This window comes from Aotus nancymaae, unplaced genomic scaffold (genome assembly GCF_030222135.1).
Source record: "Aotus nancymaae isolate 86718 unplaced genomic scaffold, 86718_ANA_hifiasm-v0.15.2.pri h1tg000058l, whole genome shotgun sequence".
Taxonomy (NCBI): Eukaryota; Metazoa; Chordata; class Mammalia; order Primates; family Aotidae; genus Aotus; species Aotus nancymaae.
Window position 1 is genome coordinate 53,086,388 of NW_026988472.1, and position 25,184 is coordinate 53,111,571.

The following is a 25,184-nucleotide window of genomic DNA, read 5'->3' on the forward strand; positions in this document are numbered from 1 at the left end:
GTGAGGTGGCTCACGCCTGTAATCTCAGCACTTTGGGAGACCAAAGCAGGTGGATCGCTTGAGGCCAGGAGTTCAAGACTAGCCTAGCCAACATGGTGAAATCCCATCTCTACTAAAATTTTTTTTTAATGAAAATGAAATTTTATTTAAAATGATTGCATACTTAAATAGAAAAATTAGTTCTTGAGTATGCACTGCAAAAAACATTATTGCCCCCACCACTGAAGGTCCCCACCATCCATTCTGTGCCAGAAATGATACATGTTTTAATCTATCATGAATCATTCCAATATATAATAAAATAAAAGCATGTACTGTGTGTATGTTTGTATGCATTGTGTATTGAATAGCACATAGCAACAGTAGTTCTAAATATGCTTATCTGAACCTTGTCCTTTTTGTTTAAAATATATACTTGAAAATTGCCCTGTATGAAAATGCATATAAAGTTGGGTATATGGACATAAATTAGGCTGGTGCAAAAGTAACTGTGGTTTTTGCCAACCTAAGAGTATGTATGTATACATACACACATATATGTACTATATATAGATATGTGTATATATATACATATGTATATATACACATACACATCTACTCAGCCAGGTGTATTGTACATATATGTATGTGTGTTTGTATATATACATGTATATATACATATCTACTCTCAATGTGTCTATGCATATATATATACATTCAATATACATACACATACTTTTTTATTTTTAATTAAAGATGGGTTCCTCCTATGTTCCCAAGGTGGTCTCAAACTCCTGGCCTCAAGTGATCCTCCCACCTCAGTCTCCCAAAGTACTGCAATTGCAGGTATGAGCCACAGTGCCCAGCTTACGTACTCAATATATGAATATGTATATGCACTCACCCATGTGTACTGCATGGGTGAGAGATAAATTGGACTCTGGATTTAGACAGCTTGGATTAACATTTCAGCTACTCCTCTTACTTGGTGTTCAACCTTGGGAGATTTATTTTGCTTGATTGGCTCCTCTTTTTTCATTTGCTAAAGAAATAGTTGAGTATCTGACTCTGAGTTTTATTATGAGATCAGTAAATAGGTGCAAAGTGGATAGAACAATACCTGGCATATATAGACATATATATATATTCAACTAATGCCCCTAATTATCATCAACCTTATTTTTTTAAGCATCTGTATAATATTGCATTGTATGCACATGTAATGTTTTCTATGACCACTCATCTATAAATGGCATCTAATGTTTTGCCAATCTTTTTGTTATTTCAAATAACACGTCAACAGTTATATTCTTTTATATGCCTCTTTGTTTTTCATTTTACATTGCTTAATGCCTTTTTTTTCTTTGAAGCAATTTCATGAAATATCTTTGTCTTCATGTGAATATACATTGGAAAAATATCTCAACACAAGAAAAATTTTTAAAGTAGTTCTGAAACTTAAAGTTTGAATATTTTACTAAGTTAGCTGCCAGTAAACCTTAAAGAGACCTTAAAGCACTAACTAAACTACATATAATTATTATGTAATTTTGATAATCATTTAGGCATTAATCCATCTATTTAAAATGTATTCAAATAGTTCATTTTTCAAATATTTATTAAACAACTATACTCCGCGATGAGGTGTAGTATAATAAACTGGGAACAAATGCTTCTCATGTTCTTTGTATTAAAATAAGGGTATGAAAATAAATGTCCAAAAAGGTTTATTCATAAGTTTTCAGTCTTATGGTTTTGTTCCTTCATTACAATGTCCTTATGCATCCCCTGTCTCATGCACATATACAAGCACAGATTATTTAACAATATGACTAAAATTAGTATATCGTTATTGTTCAACAAATATCTCTCATTTCTCTATATGTGATAGATGCTTTTCTTTTTGGTGCTTGAGATATATTAGTGAAGCCAAAAAGTACCCTTGCCTGCAAGGATTTTATACTCTACTAGTGCAGGAAGGTTTACATAAAGAATAAAATAAAGAAGACTTAGTAGGTAAATATAGCAAGCTCTGTGCATGCAGAGGCTGAATGCTCTGGGGAAAAGAGATCTATTTTCCTGATGCAAGGAATATCAGGAGGCCTATGAAGTGGGGACAATGTGTAGTTTTAAAGAGGAAGGTCAGGGTGGACTCTGTGAGAAGCTGATATTCCAGCAGGTTTGAGGGAAGTGAGGAACTGATCACGCCACCTGCTGGAAAACCAGGGATCCAGGAAGAAGATGGAACTAGGTCTGCAACCCTAAGGCATGGACTTGGATCAGCAAACAGACTTAGGACCCACAGCAGAGTGAGGGAGAAGATAGATGAGATAGGAGATATAGTGTTGACCATACCATGTGGCTCTTTGTAGACCACAGTAAGGACTGTTGACATTTTCATTGTGTAAGATGGGAATCCATGGAATATATTGAAAATAGCATCGACATGATCTGGTTCATATTTTAAAAGAATCCGTTTGCATGTCTCCTCTGTTGAGATTAGACTCTATGGGACCAAGGGCAGAAACAAAGTTCATTTATGAAATGATTGTTAAGAATGTACAGGAGATTGGCTGGGTATGGTGGCTCATGCCTGTAATTCCAGCATTCTGGGAGGCTGAGGTGGGCAGATCATTTGAGATCAGGAGTTTAAGACCAGCCTGGCCAACAGGGTGAACCCTCATCTCTACTAAAAATACAATTAGCTGGGTGTGGTGACACACACCTGTAATCTCTGCTACTTGGGAGGCTGAGACAGGAGAATCACTTGAACTTGGGAAGCAGAGATTGCAGTAAGCTGAGATCACACCACTGCATTCCAGCCTGGGCAACAGAGGGAGACCTCATCTCAAAATAAATAAGAACGTACATGAGAAAAGATAGTAGCTCAGAGGAGGTTAACACAATGAGGGTCAGCAGTAGAGAAAACAGGATCTTCTGATGGCCAGGCACTTTGTGCAAAAGAAAAAGAAGAGTCAAGGACAACAGTTTTTCAAGAGTCAAAGATGACAGTTTTTCATTCAAACTATAATTGTTACCAAAACACCAGGGGTTTGGTCTGGGCCTTGCTGCTTACCACACACAGAGGCAATCACTGAGACAACCAGTATTGGCAGAGAAGAAGGCTATAATTGGGTGCTGCAGCTGAAGAGATGAAAGATCTGTCTCAAACCCATCTCCCTGATTGACTAACATTAAGGCTTTACCTAGCAGAAATGTAACTATATGTAGGAAAACAGGAATTAAGGAGGGGTAAGACAGAGGAGTTTGTCAGTAGGAAGCAGGTGGTCAGTTAGGCCATCAAGATAGGTAAGGGGTCTGGCATCCCATTGTCTAAATATGGTTATCTGGTGAGTTTCAGCTCCTTGATGCTATCTGGGAGGCCTGCTGGTTGGTTTCCTGAGAAAGGATCTCAAGTTTTAAGACTGGGAGTATAAATTTTTATGTTTATTCAAAATAAACTATTATCACGAGTTATATGGGACAATTTAGTCGGTGTCATAATGTTTGAATTGTGATTCATCCAGGGGAACACAGTGGTTTTTGTTTTCGTCTTTGTTTGTTTGGGGGGTGTGCGTGTGAGAAACTAATCAAAATTTGGTGTTAAGCAGGTTATTGAGCTGTCCCACTGACTTCCAATAAGAAGTGACAAATAGTTGGATATATGAATAGTGTTTGGGAGAGAGGTCAGGCTTGCAGTGACAAATTTGATAACACAATTTACATTTTCCAATTACCACCAAAGTTGCAAATTTAAATAAAATGAAATTCTAGGTACTTCAAGCCTTGAGATGGGACAGAGCCAGAAAAGTAGAAGTGTGTGGTATTCCAGATGCAAATGTAAGACATATGAAGAAGGGGCATACCTAATCCTTTCAAAAACTGCTGACAGATCAAGTAAGATAACCACAGGGGAGAATCTACTATTGGATTTGTCAAAAGGAAGGAGCATTGCAACATTTTAAAGGTCAGCTTTCATCGATTAGTACAGTCAAACCCTAAATGAATGGCTCAACTGATACTCTATAGAAACCTAGTCATGCCACCCGGTTTCTTTGTCCTGAATGTAATTTAATTATCACTTTACATCTGTATCCTTTCCTAGTCCGTAACATTTGGGAAGTCAAGGTGACATGCCATTTATCTCATCTAACATATCTTCTCTGTTTTACAGATGGGGTCTCGCTCTATTACCCAGGCTGGAGTGCAGTGGTGTGGATCACGGCTCACTGCAGCCTGGATCTCCTGGGCTCAAGCAATCCCTCCACCTCAGTCTCTGGAATAGCTTGGACTATAGGCATGAGCCATTGCATACCGTCCTATTTATCTTTTATTGCATATTAATTGGCAAATGATAGGGGTGCAACACATGGTTATTCCACATAAGAATATGGAAAACTTGGACAATCAATGGATACTGCTGATGGGATGTCCACCAGGGTCAAATTTAAATTTTCTTTTAACATTGTAGAAGACACAAAGTGCTGAGTATGTTGTGCTTGAAGGGTAGGAGGGATGGAAGGATAGGAGGACAATTGCATTGGAAAAAGTGGATACAGAGTTAGAAGACTAGTAAGATAGAGTTAGAAAAGGAAGAGTGAGTGGGTTGGTCAGAGTCAAAAACAGCCACAGAAAATGATGTCATGGGCAGAATGATGAATGTATTTTATTCAAACTAATTTCACAAAAGTCTGATTTACAGCTTCAGACTATTTATTTGCATTTAATTTGGCAAAGTTTGGATCCCATTGCCTAATAACAGAACATGGTTTTAGTTCCACCTTGTTTACATTGTTCTCTCTGCTTGACTTCACTACACATCCTCTCCAGGTTATGTCTCTGTCCACTCACCTCCATCCAAAAAACCCCTACACACCAACACACTTTTGTGTCAAAGTTATCAGATTATATAACTAGCTTTACAGAATCCAAATACAACCATATCACAAATATTAGATTGAAAAAATGCCTCCAGTGAGAGGATTAATACCTAAAAAAATAGAATATGGAAATGTCTTTTGCTACAAATAAATTTTTCAAGAGCTGTGCAAGGTGACATGTTCCTGTAGTCCCTGGTACTCGCGAGGCTAAGGCAGAGGACTGTTTCGTTTCAGGAGTTTGAATTCAGCCTAGGCAATGCAACAAGGCTCCATATCTAAAAAAATAAGTAAATAAATAAAATAAATTTTTAAAAATTAATAAAATTTTTGACATTAAAAATATTAAAATTTTGAGGGATGGAATTTGTTAAAAACCAGATAAACAAAACACTGCCAAGATAAGCATATATTCAGAAGTAGAAATAGTCTAATTATCTACACCCAAATGGTATAATACTATTTGCTAAAATGACATTCAGTGTGTACTATCGTGTATGTATTTAGCAGTGACTATTTATTCACTTGCATATATGCCTATTTGTATATATACACACACACACGTCTGTACATATACAGATACATAGCAAAACTGCACTTGTATGCCCAAATCAATAAAAATAAAAAATATCTGTTCATATCCTTCGCCCATTTTTGAATGGGCTTATTTTTTTTTTCTTGTAAATCTGTTTTAGCTCGTTGTAAATTCTGGATATCAGCCCTTTGTCAGACGGGTAGGCTGCAAATTTTTTTCCCATTCTGTTGGTTGCCGATTCACTCTAAAGACTGTTTCTTTCACCGTGCAAAAGCTGTGGAGTTTGATTAGGTCCCATTTGTCTATTTTGGCTTTTGTTGCCAATGCTTTTGGTGTTTTGGTCATGAAGTCCTTGCCTACGCCTATGTCCTGAATGGTTTTGCCTAGGTTTCCTTCTAGTGATTTTATGGTGTTAGGTCTTATGTTTAAGTCTTTAATCCATCTGGAGTCAATTTTAGTGTAAGGTGTCAGGAAGGGGTCGAGTTTCTGCTTTCTGCATATGGCTAGCCAGTTTTCCCAACACCACTTATTGAACAGGGATTCCTTTCCCCATTGCGTGTTTTTGTCAGGTTTGTCAAAGATCGGGTGGTTGTAGATATATTGTGTCACCTCCGACGCCTCTGTTCTGTTCCATTGGTCTATATCTCTGTTTTGGTACCAGTACCATGCTGTTTTGATTACTGTAGCCTTGTAGTAGAGTTTGATGTCCGGTAGACATACATGAGGCCAACAAGCATATGAAAAAATGCTCATCATCACTGGTCATTAGAGAAATACAAATCAAAACTACATTGAGATACCATCTCACGCCAGTTAGAACGGCGATCATTAAAAAATCTGGAGAAAACAGATGCTGGAGAGGATGTGGAGAAATAGGAACACTTTTACACTGTTGGTGGAAGTGTAAATTTATTCAACCATTGTGGAAGACAGCGTGGCGATTCCTCAAGGACCTAGAAATAGAAATTCCATTTTACCCAGCAATCCCATTACTGGGCATATATCCAAAGGATTACAAATCGTTTTACTATAAGGACACATGTACACGAATGTTCATTGCAGCACAGTTTACAATAGCAAAGACCTGGAACCAGCCCAAATGCCCATCGATGATAGACTGGACAGGGAAAATGTGGCACATATACACCATGGAATATTATGCAGCCATCAAAAACGATGAGTTTGCATCCTTCGTAGGGACATGGATGAACCTGGAAACCATCATTCTCAGCAAACTGACACAAGAACACAAAATCAAACACCACATGTTCTCACTCATAGGAGGGTGTTGAACAATGAGAACACATGGACACAGGGAGGTGAGCACTATACACTGGGGTCTGTTGGGGGGAGTGGGGGGGACAGTAGGGGGGGTGGGGAGTCGGGGAGGGATAGCATGGGGAGAAATGCCAGATATAGGTGAAGGGAAGGAAGGCAACAAATCACACTGCCACGTATGCACCTATGCAACAATCTTGCATGTTTTTCACATGTACCCCAAAACCTAAAATGCAATTAAAAAATAAAAATAAAAAAAATAAAAAATATAAAAAACAAAGTTTATGAAGTAATATATTTAAAAGTTCACAAAAAGATATACATGTATACATATAAACATGTGCATTATGTATTATGTATATATATTATATGTAAATATACACACACATATACACAAAATAAAAAACTCTCATATGAAACATTCTGGAATTTGAAAAATAAATTGAGACTATTGAAAGTCACGACAAGATTTACTGTAACAAAACACCAGGGAGGAAATAAACTAGAATTCGCTTGTCAAAGCCACACTGCATTTCTGATATGAACTGTATTAGGGCCTAGGGCATTGAAAACATCTCAAGATGCGACAGGGAAAAGATAGTGCTTTATTTCAGTCCGTTTGTGGAGGTTTACCAGGTACGTACGTCTTCTTTTTTTAAAACCGTGACATGAAAACAACCACAAGAGCATGAATAAATATATACTAATGAAATATATTTGTCAATTTGACTTTGCATTTAAAAGGTACTGAAGGTAAGCTTTAAAGACATTCCACAAGTAAGTGAATTACAACCTCTATCTCTCTCAATGATTGACACATTCAGAGACCACGTCATTTCCTGTGGAATCCTGACATACAGGATAAACTAACTGCAGAAAGGAGGAACACCATGTGTAGAGAACACCAAAGTTTTGTGGCCACTTATTCACTTGTGGAAATTATATATTATCTATATTATATTATATATATAATCTATATTATATTATATATATTCCTTCATTTTAAATTGGCTTCTACAACTCTAGATGGTTTCATGTAATACTTATAGGAAAGAATCACAAAAGAAAGGAAATTGTATTTGGGATTGACTAGGTGCTTTTTGTTTTTTTGATGAAATAAAAGTATTTAAATGGTAATTTTAATTTCTGAAATTTCCTGAGAGTCCCTTCTTTCCAAGATTTATACACAAATTCTCATGCATGTAAACACACACACACACACACACAAAACTAGGTAACATGGATCAGAGAGTTTATGCATAACTATTTATATATTCAGTTAGAAAGGAAGTTGTGTTGATTAGTATTGACCCATAAATATGCATGTTTCTTCTCCATTTTATTTACCATTTGACTTTTCTAAGACTACATAATCCTTTTTTTTGTTGTTGTTCATCTGTTTTTTCTTAATGTCTTGAAATTGCCCTGGTGATCCTTTATATTTGAAAAATTGTTAAAACCAGATTGAAAAAAAAAACCTAAACTCTCCATTATTGTATCTGAATTATTTAGATAATTTGATTATTATAAGAAGAAATAAGAGGTACAAAATTGCTTCCATTTTCTGTCTTTCCAAGTCTTCAAATGCAAAAAGTTGAATACAGGACTGCCAAACATACATTTCTAAGAAGCTGTGGAAACATAAAATCTGTTCGTTTGTGGCAATTGTATGCTTTTTTCATTACCAATTTGAGCAGATGCAGTAATTTCAACTCTGAGGGTTAGTCTACTCCAAATTTTCACTGAACTGTTTCCATTGCCTTATATGGTATTAATATTAATGAATTTTGAAAACCAGAGTGATTCTTTTTTTAATAAACTGACATCAAATTAATAAAAGAAAAATGATTCTCATTTTTATGTCTTGCAAGGTGGCACCTTCCAAAATTCTGCAGACATCAATCTCATGAATTCCTAGCAGCTCTGAGGAAGACAGCCTTGTTAAAATATTACTATTTATTGCATTCATTCAATCTTCATTAGCTGAGATAGGACTTAAGGATCCTTTAGTGAAATTCTACAGGGGCTATGATCATGAGAGACTAAATATTCCTTTTTAAAATTAAAGTAAGCTCACATTTGAAAGATAGTATAAGCACCATATTTAGAAGAAAAAAGTCCAAGGCATTGAAGCCTATAATGTCCTCTAAAGTACTTTCTGCATTTTCTGGTTTAAATGAGCATCTGACTAGCAAAATCTAACTCAGCCTCTTAAAACTTCAAATGGGAATTTGGGGACTTATTTATGATATATGAGAAACAGGTGGGAAAATGAAGAAAGATATTGGAGATGATCTCTTAAAATTCTATAAAGTCCTCCAGAAGTTCTAGTATGAGATGTAGGTGGAGTCAAGACTCAGTCAAAGATCGTAGAGATATCATCTCTCAGAATGTCTTGACATCTATGAATTGGCTGGTATATAAATCCCAAGGACAAAATTTTAAAGCCCAGGGGTTAATTTGTACTCCCATTCTTTCAGTTTCTTTCTGTACCTATCTTGTTTATGTAGTAGTTAGTAACATGGGAGGAAACTGTACATGCCTAAAGATTCCATGAGACATTGTCTAAAATGTCACTTTCCCTTAATTTCTTCCATCTTCTCCTTCCTCTGTCCACTTCCTGTTTCTCCTCAGAGTATTTCCCTAACCAGTCATTTGCCGAAGTATCCTTGCCTCAGGATGTGCTTCTGGGGAACACAAACTAACCAAGTAGTTTTCTAAGCAGAAGTAAATTTTTCTAAATATCTGCCTACAGTTAACATTAATGAAATTCAAAAGAAAAACATTAAAGTTTTCCTGCTTGATTCCTTGAAACATTTTTTTTTGTTATTTCATTTTGTTTTGTTTTAAATAATTGTATTAGTGTACTTTTGCTAGATAATGGTGCAATAACAAATAATGGTCAAAATTTAGTGGCCTATTTCTTGATGGTTTATATCTTGCTCATGTTATATGGCAGCGTGTGTGGAACATCCACCATCTGGGATATCCTTTCCTACAGCAGAGACAAAGTACATGAGACTGACAAAGATATACAACAGATCAAAACTTCTGGCTGGAACTCATGGGAAAATTCTCCTACATTATGGTAATCACCCAACAGCTTCTTCCTGCTTCCTCCATAGACAAAACAAATTCACTGTTATATTGCAGATAAGAAAGAGTTTAATTAATGCAAGGCAGCTAAGCAGAGGACTAGCGTTATCACTTAAATCAGCCTCCCCAACAACTCAGAGGCTAGGTTTTTATAGATAATTTGGTAGGCAGAGGGCTAGAGAATGGGTGGTGCTGGAGATGAAATCATAACACTGTGGAAAACTGTCTTCATGCACTGACTCTTCTGCTTGGTGGTAGCCATATGATTGGTTGAGTCATGAGTCATGAATCCAGGTGGGGTCAGTTGGTTGCCAGAATGCAAAAGTGTAAAACACATCGCAAAAGACCAATCTTAGGATCTACAGTTGTATTAGTCCATTCTCATGCTGCTATACAGACATACCTGAGACTGGCTAATTTATAAAGGGAAGAGGTTTAATTGACTCACAGTTGCCCAGAGCTGGGGAGGACTCAGGAAATTTACAATCATAGCAGAAGGGGAAGCAAACATGTCTTTCCTCACGTGGCAACAGCAATAAGAAGTTCAGAGCAAAGGCCAGGGGAAAGCCCCTTACAAAACAGTCAGATTTCATGAGAACTCACTCACTATCATGAAAACAGCAGCATGAGGGTAACTGCCCCCATGATTCAACACTTCCCACTGGGTTTCTCTCATAACATGTGAGGATTATGGGAACTACAATTCAAGATGGTATTTGGGTGGGGACACAGCCAAACCACATAGACAATAGTGTTATCAATTGAGAAGTCACAAACCTTGTGACTTCTGGCAACATGACTCTAGCACAGTAAGAGATTATAAAAACTCTGCCTATGTTTCAGCAGAATTCAGAACCTTCCCTTAATCCTAACCTCATGGCCTTTGCTTAGTTTTCAGTCCCTGAGCAAGGAGGGGCTGGGCTTAGTTTTAGGGAGGGACTATTATCATTATTGCTTCCAAGTTAAACTATAAACTAAATTCCTCTCATGGTTACCTTGACTTACACCCAGGAATGAGTAAGAACAGATAGCCTGCGTGGCTAGAAGCAAGATGGAGCTAGCCATGCTAGACTTCTGTCATTGGCATAATCTTTGCAGAGGTGATTTTATTATTGTCCACAACAAAAGGCATGGATCATAATGATAACACTGCAATATATTTTTGATGATGGATATCTTTGCATGCCAAGCCAAGATTGTAACATATTCTGTAGACAATGGAAAATTATAATATTACTCAGAAAAGAGTCTCAGCTGCTGTTACAAAGAGAGACACACAACTAGAGTGGTTCAAAGGTGAAAGATCTTTGTCTATTCCATAAGAGTCCAGGTTGCGTTGAGACCATCTATTTCTCAAGCTCAGCATTTCATACTGTGTGGCTCTACTGTTGCCTAAGGACTGCTTCTCCTCTTCAAGAATGAAGCTGCAGGCCAACCACATGAAAGGAAAAGGAGACATGAAGGGGAAGCAGATGTGTGTTCAAATACTTGAAGCACAATTTATGCTTTTCACTTTGGCATATATTCTATCTGCCAAATCCTATGCATATGCCCACATACAGATTTCAGGGAAGCTGGAAATGTGTTCTCTAACTGGACTAACATGTACAAGACTGACATATGCCCTACAAAACAGAAAGAGAGTTCTGTTATTTAAAACATGGAAGAAGTGAAAACTGGTAGACAAAAATCAATCTCTGTCATTATTGATGAATTATTTCACCTGAGATTTTGACATGAAGCTTCCATGATGACCACCAAAGAGAGCCACTATCTACCCTGAAGTGGTTTACTTATTACCAAGCTCCCTTTACTAAGTTGAAGTAACTTAGTAACTACAACTTAGTAATTACTATTAACTGCTCTTAGTAAAATAGGACCAGATATTAGGTTTAGAAAAATCTGTCTGACCACAGTGTAAAAGATGAGTTGGCTACAAGGCAAAATTGAGTCCAGGGGCGCAAAGACTTCATGCATCTTCTAAAGTAGTAGAAGGGAGAAAAAAACGTCAGGCTAAAATTCAATCACTGGTTATAAGAGTGAAAGAAAGAAGGTGAAGAGAAGTAGAAGGGATATAAATAATTAGAACCGAGGAATAATATACATGAAAGATGAAGTATTTGCATTTAGCCACAGCTGTACTTGACCAAGAGAATCTGTAGTAGGATTGTCCTAAGTCTAAAAAAAGTATTTCTATTTCCAACACAAAGAATGATAATTTTCTTATGTTAATAAGTTCCCAAGCTTCCATATCTAGTATGACTCTCTCCGCCGTAGAATCAGTTCTCCCAATGACCAAACCTTTCCTCTCAATATAAAGTTACAATGATCATTCTTATTACACAGCAAAGACATTGAAACAAACACAAAAAACATCTTGAGGCATTGATGGAACTGCTGAGCTGCTGCAAAACCGAGATGCTGAGAACATCCACCGAGGAGAAGACGCCTGCTCAGCTCTGCACAGCCGGGCTTAGCTCATTCTCTCCCGTTAGCTCCTGTGCTGTTCATCTTTGCTTGCCTCATGATGCTAATACTTTCACTGAGTTTGCATACTCTGAAAATACAAAGATCATTCATACATCTGCAAGTGTAATAGGTTCTTAGCCTCAGGTGCATGGCAAGTTAATATGCGGAGACACTGGGTTGCAGCAGAGAAAGCAGTTTAATCGTAGAAACCCCAAAAATGAGGAGACAGAAGGAAATCTTAAATCTATCTCCCAGAGGAGACTGGAGCTAGAGTTTTCAAGGATTTGGAAGTGGGCTCATGAGAGGAGATCACTAATTGGTGGAATAGTGCAGGATGAAGTCATGGGACGGGGACATGAAGAAGCTATATTCTCACACTGATTGGGTTCCTCTGTGGGGGTCTGACTGGTTGGCGTCAGCTGTTTCACTGGAATTCGCCTTATGATTCTATCTATAGGATGTATGATTCTATCTATAGCATTCCTACAGATAGAGGTTCTGTCTATAGAAACAATCTGGATACAAATGATCAGTATCTAGTGCTAAGTGACTTTCCATTATAAGGAAGTGGGTCAAAGTGCAGCCTCATTCATGCATAATTATAACTGTATTTCTGTCCAGAATTCTTGTCAACCCTGTGAGGACAGTTTCAGATTTACAGTTTTGCATTGTAGCAAATCTCATTTAGCTGCCAATTATGTGACACAGAACAATCTATTACCCCACCCACTATCTCAACAGGCAGACAGAAGTCCCTTGTCTTAGGAATCTTAAGGCAGAAAAATACAAATATATGTGTATATATATAAATGCCTATGTATATCTATACATACAAATGTAAAATAAAATAAAGGCAAAACCAGGGTTTGCCCCATGGAGCTCACAGCCCGATTTCCCTACTCTCTTGTCAGCATCCACACCTGTAGGACCTCATCTACTTTCATACCCGGAACTTTACAAGGTTTCTTACCTATATCTTGTCATTTAAACGTTGAAGGACCTTGGAAAGAAAGACATTTTCCCCAGGCTACAGAGAAAGACCGTTAGGCAGAGCTTCCATCCCAAGTGACCAGTTTATTTGGAGTTTTGCTCCATTGCTTCAAGTTATCCTCCATCATGATTTCTTCTATTTTTTGTTTTTCATTGTCACCCCTTAAGGGGAGCTTTTTTGTTTTTATCTATTTGTTTATTTTTAAGACAGGATATCACTCTGTTGCTCAGGCTGCTTACTTCAGACTCAATCTCCCAGGCTCAAGCGATCCTCCCTCCTCAGCCTCCAAGTAGCTGAGACCACAAGTGCTCCATGATGCCTGGCTAAATTTTGTAATTTTTGTAGATATGGGGTCTTGCTATGTTGCCCTGGCTGGTCTCCAACTTCTTGCCCAAGTGATCCTCCTGCCTCAGTCTCTCAAAGGTGTTTTTTCACCTCCCCAAATTCCCACTATTACCTCCTTGCAGCACCATTTCCCCAGTTGAGAATTCATGATAAACTAGAGTGTACAGAGATCCAATCACACAATCCTGTTTGAGTGGCAATGTTTTCCCCATGGTGGATTTAAACTTGCCCAGTGCCAGCAAGGAGTAGAAGGGGTAATCTTTGAATTGGCCAAGTAATTTTTCAGTCTTTTCATAGGCCAAGGCTCACATCTATAATCCCAGCACTTTGGGAGGCTGAGGTGGGAGGATTGCTTGAGCCCAGGAGCCAGGAGCTTGGAACATAGTGAGATCCTATCTCTACCAAAAAAAAAAAAAAAAAAAAAAAATAGCTGAATATGCTGGTGCACACCTGTAGTCCCAGCTACTCGGGAGACTGAGGTGGGAGGATTACTAGAGCCCAGGAATTTGAGGCTGTAGCATGTGAGCTGTAATCCTGCCGAAACGGGAGATTTCCCTGGACCCCCTGGCAAAATGTACAACATGGGTGTGGCTCTCTGTTTGGCTGCCAGCAGCTCAAACTCCTTAGGGTATGGGGAAGGCACAGATGGCCGGGTGCAGGAACCCAGGCGAGCGATTTTGGGCTTCATCCCCACGGCAGTGTCTAAGGGTGGGTGTCTGCGACTCCCGAAGCCCAAGTGAGTGTGTGTTAGTGTGCTCCTTTAGCTTTGCCGTCCGGGGATGGCTGCGTGTTAACCCCCTGGATTCTTGTACGGCGTCCTGGACTAATCAGGTCACACGAACTGTTGAAAAGGTGATGAATGCGGAGACTTTACTGAGCGGCGGAGGTGACTTTCAGAGGGATGGGGAGCTGGAGTGGGAAGGTGGAGTCGGGGGAGATCATCTTCCCCCGCAGTTTGGCAGAGAAGGCGCCTCTTCCCTCCTTCTCTGCCATGCTGCCCTGCTGCTCTCGTGCTCTCCACCACTCTCTGCCCTTCTCTGCTCATCTGGACGTCCAGCTGCGTGTGTGTGTGCCCGCTAAGTTCTCAGGTTCACATGGGCGCAGGATGTGGGCCAGAGTGGTCTTGGAAAATGCAACACTTGGGCCCGAAAACAGGAGTGCCTGTTCTCATTTAGGTCAGCACGCACAGGCCCCGGGGTGAAGCCCTCACCAAGGACCCTGCTCTTCTCTATCCAGCATTTCCTTGCCCTCCTCTCGTATCAGTGCCACTGCACTCCAGTGCCACCCTGTCTCTAAAAGAGTAATAATAGTAATAATTCTCCAGTCTTATGTCTAACCTTATTTTATCACACAAAATGTAGAGTGAATAAGTCTGATGAGAGAGTACTTTTATTGCAGTATGCCTTGATAAAAAGTGTAATGTAGCCTGATCACTTAAATATCACTGTGCTGTTTATCTTCCAATTCCATTAATATTTCCTTGCTCTTCATGGAATTGTGATCTACCAGGACTTTATGCTCTGCAAAATTCTAAACAACCAGTATCAACGTACTTTTTTAGGTTTGTTTATTTTAGCTCACAAAGCTTTAAGTATTATGGTTTACTAGGCTGGGACTGATGGACTATTGCAAAATTAGGGAGCTAGTTCATCTGTGTTATTGTAGTCAGGGGAAAGGCCTGCCTAATCATAATTGTATCATTTGCTAAAGGAAAAAAATGAAATAAAATTTAACTCTCTAAGCTTTACTCCAGACAGAAACCACATTACTGAAACAGGATAGAGGGACCTGGCTTGCATCCTGCGGTGGTCCAATATTTCATATGACATGCTCCAGGGTTCATTGATTGCAGCTTAGCCAATTTCATTAGAAGAGATTAGAAAGCCTTCCAACCATGGTCATGTGGAAAAAGCCTGGAGCAAGATATTTTTATTTCAGACTTTTCTTAGTCCCTGACAACTTAAAAAAATCAATAATAATCTATGAGTTATTGGCTAAATACAGATCACATTCCGAGTTCAGTGAAGATGTCTGATAGAGGCTTTTAGACTTCTGTATTTTTTAATAAATAATCTGTAAATAGACTAATTTTCATAAGCATATAAGATTGCAATAAAATCTCTTACATGTTTATTCATGTATATTTTCATGCACATTGTTTCACTTGATTAAATCACATCTTAATACACAATTTAACATAAGATTTGATAAGTCAATAATGTGTATTTGCTTCACATCTGGCTCAGGCTTCAGGTAATAAAATTATCATTATATTCAATAGTTTTACTATAGCATAATTGCAATTACTTCAGCTTAGTAAAGGGAGCTTGGCAATAAATAAACCACTTCAGGGTGGAGAGTGTCTCTTTTTGATAGTCATCATTGAAGCTTCATGTCAAAACTGCTAAGATTAGAGAGTGATTGACCTCTGTAAATTAAGCTGAACTTGATTCTGAGATGCAAAAGCAGCCCAGTGAGTCTGAGTTCCAGCCTGCTCCTCATTTCTGGTCATTTTACCATTGGGCTCAAAGTTATTCTCAGGCCTGTAAGAAACTCAGTGCTCATTGGGACTTCCGTTATCATAATTTCTCTTGATCCATTCACACAACCCTCCTCCTTCTGTCCGTTGCAGTGGAATGGACAGCTTGCCACTTGACTGAAGACAATAGCAAAGGGAAGGAGATAATGCATCCCTGAGAAGTCTGTTGGCTCGGTCAGTAAAGAAATATGTCCCAGGAAGTTCTATGAGGGGTAATTCCACAGAAATTATCTGATATCTACCTGTACAAGTTGACCCCTGTTCCAGTCCCCTACTCAGCTGGTTTACGGGCTGACACAGATGAACTCTCTTGGCTTTAAAGTCCAAAAAAGTCCAAAGGAATGGTTCACAATGCTTGCTACACATTTGAATCATAGGAGGTGTTTTAGAATCGACAGGTTTCATTAAATCAAGCCCTCAGAGCCAAATCCCCATTTACAATAAATATACGCAAACACAGATACCTAGTAATACAGCTAACTATGGAGGTGAAATATCTCTACAAGGAAAACTACAAAACACTGCTAAAAGAAATCATAGATGACACAAGAAAATGGAAAAACATTCCATGCTTATAAATTTGAAGGAACAATATTGTTAAAATGGCCATGCAAATCACAACCACAATGAGATATTATCTCATACCAGTCATAATGGCTATTATTGAAATGTGAAAAAAAAAACCAGGTGCTGGTGAGGCTGCAGAGAAAAGGAAATGCTTATACACTGTTGGAGAACAGTTTGGAGATTTCACAAAGAAATTAAAACAGAACTACCATTCGACTCAGCAATCCCAGTTTAGGAATACACCCAAGGGAAAATGAGTTGTTCTACCAAAAGACAAATGCATTCCTATATGCATCTCAGCACTATTCTCAAGAGCAAACGCATGGAGTCAACAGAGAAGCCTATTAACAGTAGACTAAATAAAGAAAATGTGGTACATATATATCATGGAATACTATGCAGCCATGAAGAAGAACAAAATCATGATCTTTGCAACAACATGGATGAAGCTAAAAGACATTATTCTAAGTGAATTAATGAAGGAAGAGAAAACCAAATACCACTTATTCTTGCTTTTAAGTGGGAGCTAAACATTGAGTACACAACACAACAGGGAGAAGAAAGGAGTATAAGAAGGGAACAGTAGACCCTGGAGCCTACTAAGGCAGGGAGGGAGTGGGTACAAGGCATGAAAAGCTGTCTATTAAGTACTATACTCACTACCTGGGTGATGAAACCTCAGCATCATGCAATATCCTCACGTAACAAACCTGCACATGTACCCACTGAATCTAAAATTAAAGTTGAAAAAAACAAATAATCTCAGGCTCTTGGCAGATGAGACTCCATCAATAGTATTTTCTCAGATATTATATTGGGCAATCATGATTTAAAACCACCGATTTAGTTCTTTAACCCAGTGGTACTCATAATATGGGCTGCAAAATGGCAGAATTCACATCACCTAGACACTTGTTCGAGATGGAAATTCTTGAGCCCCACCACAATACACAAACGAAAATCTCTGGATATATTTGAACCCACATTCTAGGCAATTTTGATGCCAGAAACATTTGAGAGCTGCTGTTTTAACTCTTTTCTGCTCAGAGTATGCTTCAAATAACCTCAGCATCACATGAAAATTGGTAAAGCTATGACATCTGTGAAATCATCCTAGACACTGAATCAGAATCTTCATGTCATCAACATCTCCAGGAGACTGCATATTAAAGTTTAAGAGGTGTGAATTCCTAGTCCCTAAGACTGTTTCTCCCTACTCTGAGGAAATAGTATTACATACAACACAAGAGAGACAAGAGAGTTTTCTGCCCTATAAAGGCCCAGACCCAGTGGTATGTGCCCATTACCTGGGTCATAAGGAGAAGAGAAGACTAGAGCCTCCAATAGCTTGCAGGTGGAGAGGGATGAAGACAGGAGAGAGACATGAAAGCACTGGCTTTCCTCTGCTCCTCCCCAAATCCAGAGCCTTCATTTCATCATCTACTCAGTCAATATCCCGTGGATAACCCTTATTCCTTTTCTCTTCAAGTCTCCTCTCAACTTGCATCGTTCCTACCATCAGACAACACCTGTGATTTGCATTAGAAATCATAAAAAATGCTCTGCTGTTCTCCCTCGTCTGTTCTCCTCTATCTTGATCTACTGTAGTCATTCACCACCTCCTCACCTTCCTCATCTTCCCTGGGCAGTGGAGATGTGATTAAAGATCAGATTAAGATAGGCAAGGAGAGTGGAAAGAGGAAAATCTGACCCAGATTTTCATGCAGCTAAACTCTGCATGAGACCAAGGTCCTATCGAACACACAACTTCACACAAATGTTGGAAGTCAAATGAAGAACTCAGATGTTCCCACAAGCTGATGGAGAAGGCACCGAGTTTTCTATGGGGTCAGTGTGTGGAGTTGCTTGAGTTCCTCGAGTTCCTTAGGCAGCTTTCTGAAGGCAAGCAAGGTATTGCATTTGTTTCCAGCTAGAGTTTTCCTAACAGGTGAATTCTGTTACATGGTTTAAAGGGATGTTTCCTGAAACTCAGCCTGAAGCATAGGATTGGAATTTCTTGGAAACACTTAATGAAACTCTCTTTATAAAGACTAAAGTCATATCCTGTCTGAAAAGCCAACTGTCCCCAAAGACTGACATCTCTGGTGTGTCTAATACCTCACATCTTATGAAGGGGAAGTTTTGCTTGGGGTGGGCTTAGGGTATTTTGCTGGCTGATATTGTCTATCCTCTTTACTGTAAATCTGGGGAGCTTTTATTATCCTTCAGTCCTGAGATCCCTTTCTGGGTGTCCTGTAGTTCTGAGAGGTTGGTGACATCTATATTTATTTGGCTTCTGTATCTGTTACATTTTGAAAGTAGGGTGTTTATTTAAAAAAAATAAGATGCCTTTTGCTTTCTGTATAAAACAGAAATATTCACTGGACACACATTTGTAATACCCCTCCCCCACTTGTCAAAAAGTGTCTGAGACAGGTCTCAATCACTTTAGAGGTTTATTTTGCCAAGGTTGAGGACACACGTAGGAAAAAGTGACACAGGCCACAGAAGGATTTATGGCTCCCACTTTTTCCAAAGAGGGTTTTGTGAGCTTTGATATTGAAAGGGGAAGAAGCAGGCAGAAGGGAAGAAGAGGAAAGGACAAAACAGGGGAAGATGAGACAGGTGGTTGCATTATTTTGAGGTTTTGATTAGCACTCACTGAATCCTCATGTTGCATATGAAAGAAGAAGGCAGAAGAACAGTCAGTTATACATTTCTCCTGTGCTCAGTAAATCTACACTTTATATACGATAATGTAAACATACAGTAGAATATGTCAAATATGGATTTATCTCAGGGTGGGCAGAGAGCCAATTTCTAGTCTCCTCTTGTCCCATACTCGTGAAGATTATATAAGTTACATTGTGAGAGTGAAGGAGGCAACCTGGGGAGATACCTGTTTAGGAAGAAAAGAAAAGAGATTTTTTGTGTGTGTGACTCAGTATCCAAGCTTAACTTTTCCTTTTGGCATAGTAAGTTTGGAGTCCCGCGGTTTTATTTTTCCCTCACACTTCCTATCTGAATTATAGAGTTATTCGCTCCCTGGAATTTCTGCCATATCTCATAGCCAGGAGTTTATTGAGGGCTTGAGGTTCATGTCTCATACTACATTGTGGGGTGGTTGGTAGACACGCCATCATATCTGGTGTCTAAGATGCTGTGTGATACGGTGAGGTGTCCCCACCCAAATCTCATCTTGAACTGTAATCTCCATAATCCCCATGTGTCACGGGAGAAACCATGTGGAGGTAATCGAATCACGGGGGCAGTTTCCCCCCTGCTGTTCTCATGATAGTGAGTGAGTTCTCAAGAGATCTGATGGTTTCATATGGCAGTTTTTCCTACTCTTGCTAGCTCTCTCTTTCATACCCCCACACGAAGAAGGTTTTCTCTTCTTCTTCACCTTCTGCCATGATTTTAAGTTTCCTGAGGCCTCCCCAGCCAGGCTGAACTGTGAGTCAACTAAACCTTTTTTTTTTTTTAAATAATAAATTACCCAGTCTCAAGCAGTGTGAAAATGGACTAATACATGATGGCTCCCATTTTCTCACGTGATGGTAGGAGGCTTGGCAATTGCATGCTAGAGCTTCAGGTACCTCTTGGTCAAATGAAGACAGAGATCTTTCCAGGTTGCTGATGATATTGCCTTGTGTTGCAAATTGGTTAGGGTTTCATGCTGGACATCAAGTCATCTCCGCTGTGAGATTGACAGTTTGAGCAGATAACAGGAAATTTAGGAGAGAAGGAGCCCCACTGAGATGGGACATTTCTATAGGTGAATGTGACCTTACATGAAGCATGGGTGGAGTATCTTCATGACTTTAGCTAACTTCCGCGTGATTTTCAAAAAGAATAATTATCCTCTCAGAAAAAAGAGACTGAGGATAAAAAGTTAAATGATATGCCCTGGTTGAAACAGTGGAAAGTGGCTAGGTGGGATTTAAATCCCATCTTGCCTGGCTCCCAATGTACAAACCTGCTTCACATTGTGAATGAAAACTCTGGTTTGTAAAAATGTCTGCTGAATGATTTTTATCTCTTAAAATGAAACAAAATGTGATATTTGGAGACTCAGACAAAGCCTAGCTGTGTTTGCGATTGACAAAACCTGGATTTGCTGCAAAAGTAAGAGGCATCTCCAGTCACAGGCCTAGACTCACAGAAAAAGAGCACCCCACCTGGACAAAAACATTGCTGTGAAAAGTGTTCTGAACAGACCTGCTCTGTGGAAGAATGGCCTGATCAGTCTGCAACTCCCTTTGCCATCTCAGATTTCATGGACCACAATATTAAAAAGAGAAAAGCAAAACACAAACTGACAACAACCGACTGATCACCGCTGTCTCGAGTTCCTTGGCAACAAACCAATCCTGAACTGACAACGCAACAATGGATGTAAAAGAACTGACAGTGACAGTTTTTCTTTGTAAAACCTTGAATTTTGCTTTCATTAAAGTACCACTCCTTTGTTTGGGAAGATACTATTCAAAGAATGTCACACACATGTAAACATACACACACACACACTCATGTGCATGGCAAAATACTCAGTTTTATGAGCTCTAAAATAATTAAGTTTTTCTGGGTCTGTAGCCTGGGGCTCTGCTGAAGGCTATTCAGCAGAATGTAACTATTCAACTCCTGGGGATCCTTTTAGCCCTAGGGTCTCTTGGTTCCTTGTATGAATCTGACAGAGCAGTGGAATTATATTTTAATGGCTCTAATTGTGACTTTCTCTATTTTTTGGGGCATAGATTCAATTATGTATTAGGAGTGGATATATGATGCTTATGATTTCCTAATGCAGTTATTCATCCCAATGGTGACAGCTGTATTAGCCCGTGACTTTTGGTTTCATGACTTTAACCTCTGTGAAAGGAAAATATCTTGGGCCCCCCACTACCCGCCTCAAATCACTAACCTGGGAACTGCTATTCAGTCACCCCTCTGCTCACTGAGATAAAGGCATATTTGATTGCCTCTTTTGAAGACGCTAATCTGAAACTCAAAAGAATACAACCATTTGTCTCTTATCTACCTGAGACGTGTAAGCCCCCTCCCTGCTTTGAGTTGTCCCGCCTTTCAAGACCCAACCAGTGTTCATCTTACACATGTTGATTGATGTTTCATGTCTCCCTAAAATGTATAAAACCAAACTGTGCTGTAACCACCTTGGGCACATGTTGTCAGGACCTCCTGAGGCTGTGTCACAGGTACGCATCCCCAGCCTTGGCAAAATAAACCCAGATTTTTTGGGCTCATACCTCTATCAGATAGAAGGGAATCTGTACCCATAGAAGGTAGGTGATTATAGAATATCCATGACCTATCTGCAGTCACAGTCAGGTTAGAGTGTTCAGAAATCCCTAGAGATAATCTGTCAAACTACCATAAAAAATATGTTTGGTTATTATAATGGAGAATATCCTTTTATTTTTCATTTCTAGTCTAACTACGAGTTTTGTATTCTGTCTTTTGACTCAAAGCTGAACTTGTTAAGCTACATTTCTTCCTTCTTTTGTAAAAATGAAAATGATAAAAAGAAAACAAATAATAGCGCAAGTTTATTTATTGCCAAAGAATAGTGATCATCCCATTAGCATAGCCTGCCACGGTAACGTATTTGTTTTTTCTACTTGTCTAGAAATTTCTTCCTCTCTTCTTCAACTCTCTCAACTGTAAAGTTGAATTTGCATGCATTTGTTATTCTCTAACATTCAAATGATAGAGCTGACATCAGTGTTGAAGGACAGGGTGTAGAATCCAACTATGACGTCCTACTGAGTTTCCTAGTTTCTTTGAGTGTTGTAAAGTTTCTTCTTTTGTGAGACTTTGAAATATATTTTGAGGAAAAACAGTCTGTTTTCCTTTGAAGAACACTAGTGGATTAAAAGCCTTACATTTAGTGGAGCCACTGTTTTTGTTGTCTTAAGGAGTAGACGAGTTTATATAAATGTGAAATAAATTGTAATCTACAAAAGATGTTGAATTCCTAGTGCTCCAAGTGTTCTAAGAGAAGCCTTTCTTTTACAGAATTTGCCACATAATGAAGATACTAAAATAAGATCTTGGTAGTGTTGACTACTACATGGGAACTAAAAAAATTGGCTTGATAAGAGAAAATAAATCTAACCCAGAAAAGTAGTAGTAACTGACAACTGGATTCATCCCTAATGAATTGGATGGATTAACACGTTTCAACAGGAACAAAGGTGAACTATTTAAATCTCAGTCATTGACATATGAGCTCCATTTCAGCTAACAAATCCTCAACTGGTAGAACAGGAATTTGAGTGAAACTACTTTTCTCCATGAAATAACAAATAACACAGAAAAGCTTTTGCTTCTGCCCCCACACTTTTTAATGATTTTAGTTGAGGTATGATTGACAAATTTAAAAATTGTATAAATATGTGGTGTACCACACTTTTTTGTAATGTTGTATAGGTTTAATGACTGAATTTTTTTCTTTTGTATTGTATAACACCTTTTTTCCCCAAGAAGATCTTCAAAAAGGATATTATTCTTCATGTGAATATGAGAGAAAATCATAAGAAACTTTAATCTATTGGTTTTGAATTTTCTTTTATTACCATGAACATTTCTCAACTAATGCTTTCCAATTTATCCCCAGGAGTCTCTATAACAGAGTAATTACATTTGTCTTTCTATTTGTTCAGAACCTAGACAGATTCTACCTCCTCTTTATTCGTTTTTTCCCCGTGCAGACACTACAGAGAATTTGAAATTATTATTTTAATAAAATGACCTGCGTTCAACATTTTAGATGCATAAAACTACAAAACAGCAATTCTACTAAAAGATGTTCTTGTTTACTCAAAATCCAGGTTTTAGATTCTAAGTAGAAATAACTAATGAGTTAAATTTACTCTTAAATTTGAAGGACAATGTATTAGTCCGTTTTCACCCTGCTGATAAAGACATACACAAGACAGGGAAGGAAAAGAGGTTTAATGGACTTAAAGTTCCACGTGGCTGGGGAGGTGGAAGACAAGGAGGTGCAAGTCATATCTTACATGAATGGCAGCAGGCAAAGAGAGAGCTTGCACAGGGAAACTACCCTTTATAAAACCATCAGATCTCATGAGATTTATTCACTATCACAACACCACAGGAAAGATGTGTCCGATGATGCAATTACATCTCACAGGGTCCCTTCCACAACAGGAAGGGAAATTCAAGATGAGATTATGGTGGGGACACAACCAAACCGTATTAGACAATTTCAGTGGTGGATAAAAGATAGATTCTCAAGATATGTACTGTAAATATATAAGACTACAGAACTAGAGCTCTATGCATAACTTTCTTCGCTTCCCCATTTTCATGTACTCCTCTTTCCTAAAAATGAGCTAGCCTCACTCAAATATTTATAGACATGGAATCTGGCATAACCTTTACCTAGGGATATCCTCCCATCAGTATTAATTTCCACTGCAATCTAAATAAGCATGTAAACAAAGCAGTTGACCTCAGAGTGTCCCTCCTATTACTGTTTTCAATTCAACAATTGGGAGCCAAGTATGATGGCTCATAACTATAATTCCAGCACTTTGGGAGGAGAGGAGGGAGCATTGCATAAGGCCAGGAATTTGAGACCAGCTTGGCCAACATAGAAAGACCACGTCTCTACAGAAAACTTGAAAAAAATTAGCCAGGTATGGCAGCGCATGCCTGTAGTCCCAGCTACTCAGGAGGCTGAGACAGGAAGACCACTAGAGCCCAAGAGTTTGAGGCTGCAGTGAGCTATGGCTGCACTCCAACTTGGGCAGCAGAATGAGATCCTGTCCCCCGCCCTCAAAAAAAAACCTGAAGAAGGTTGACAAGGAACAATTCTTGTCAACCTTCAACAATGAGATTCAGAATATAAAATTAAGGATAGAGTTTAGTCAAGTGCAAAGCTTGAGAATAGTCAGGCGGGACCTGAAGATTCTGAGAGAAGAAGGTCAGTGCCTCAAAGAAAAGTTAAAGTTTCACTTTCACACACTGAGACAACAACATTTTTCATACAAAGTCAGTACATACATCATGGCAATGTGATTGGTTGCAGCTTGTGACCTGATGAGGAAGTTTGCTTTAACTTTAATTCTGTGGGGAGGGGTAATGTTTTCCAGGGGTCTTATTTCTGGGGCCAATTTGATCTTTCTTGATCATTTACATTAAAAAAACAGATGTTTCAGCTGCATATTACATGACTCAGGTCACATAGCCACATTCCTCTACAGGCTCAAAATAATGTAAAGTCCCAACAGTTTTAAGTTTGAATTATTTCCTTCCACACATCGAACAGTTATTGTATTAGTAATAGTTTTGCAGTAACTTTTAGGAAGATCACTAAAATCACATCAATGGTAGAACTTCCCTAACTCCCCTGAAGAATGATGCTTTGTGATTGGATCGTCCAAGGTGTCCTAAACAATTGGATCTCATTTCTGGCCACAGCATGCAATTGTTAGTGATATAGAAGCTAGAAAGAAATTATTT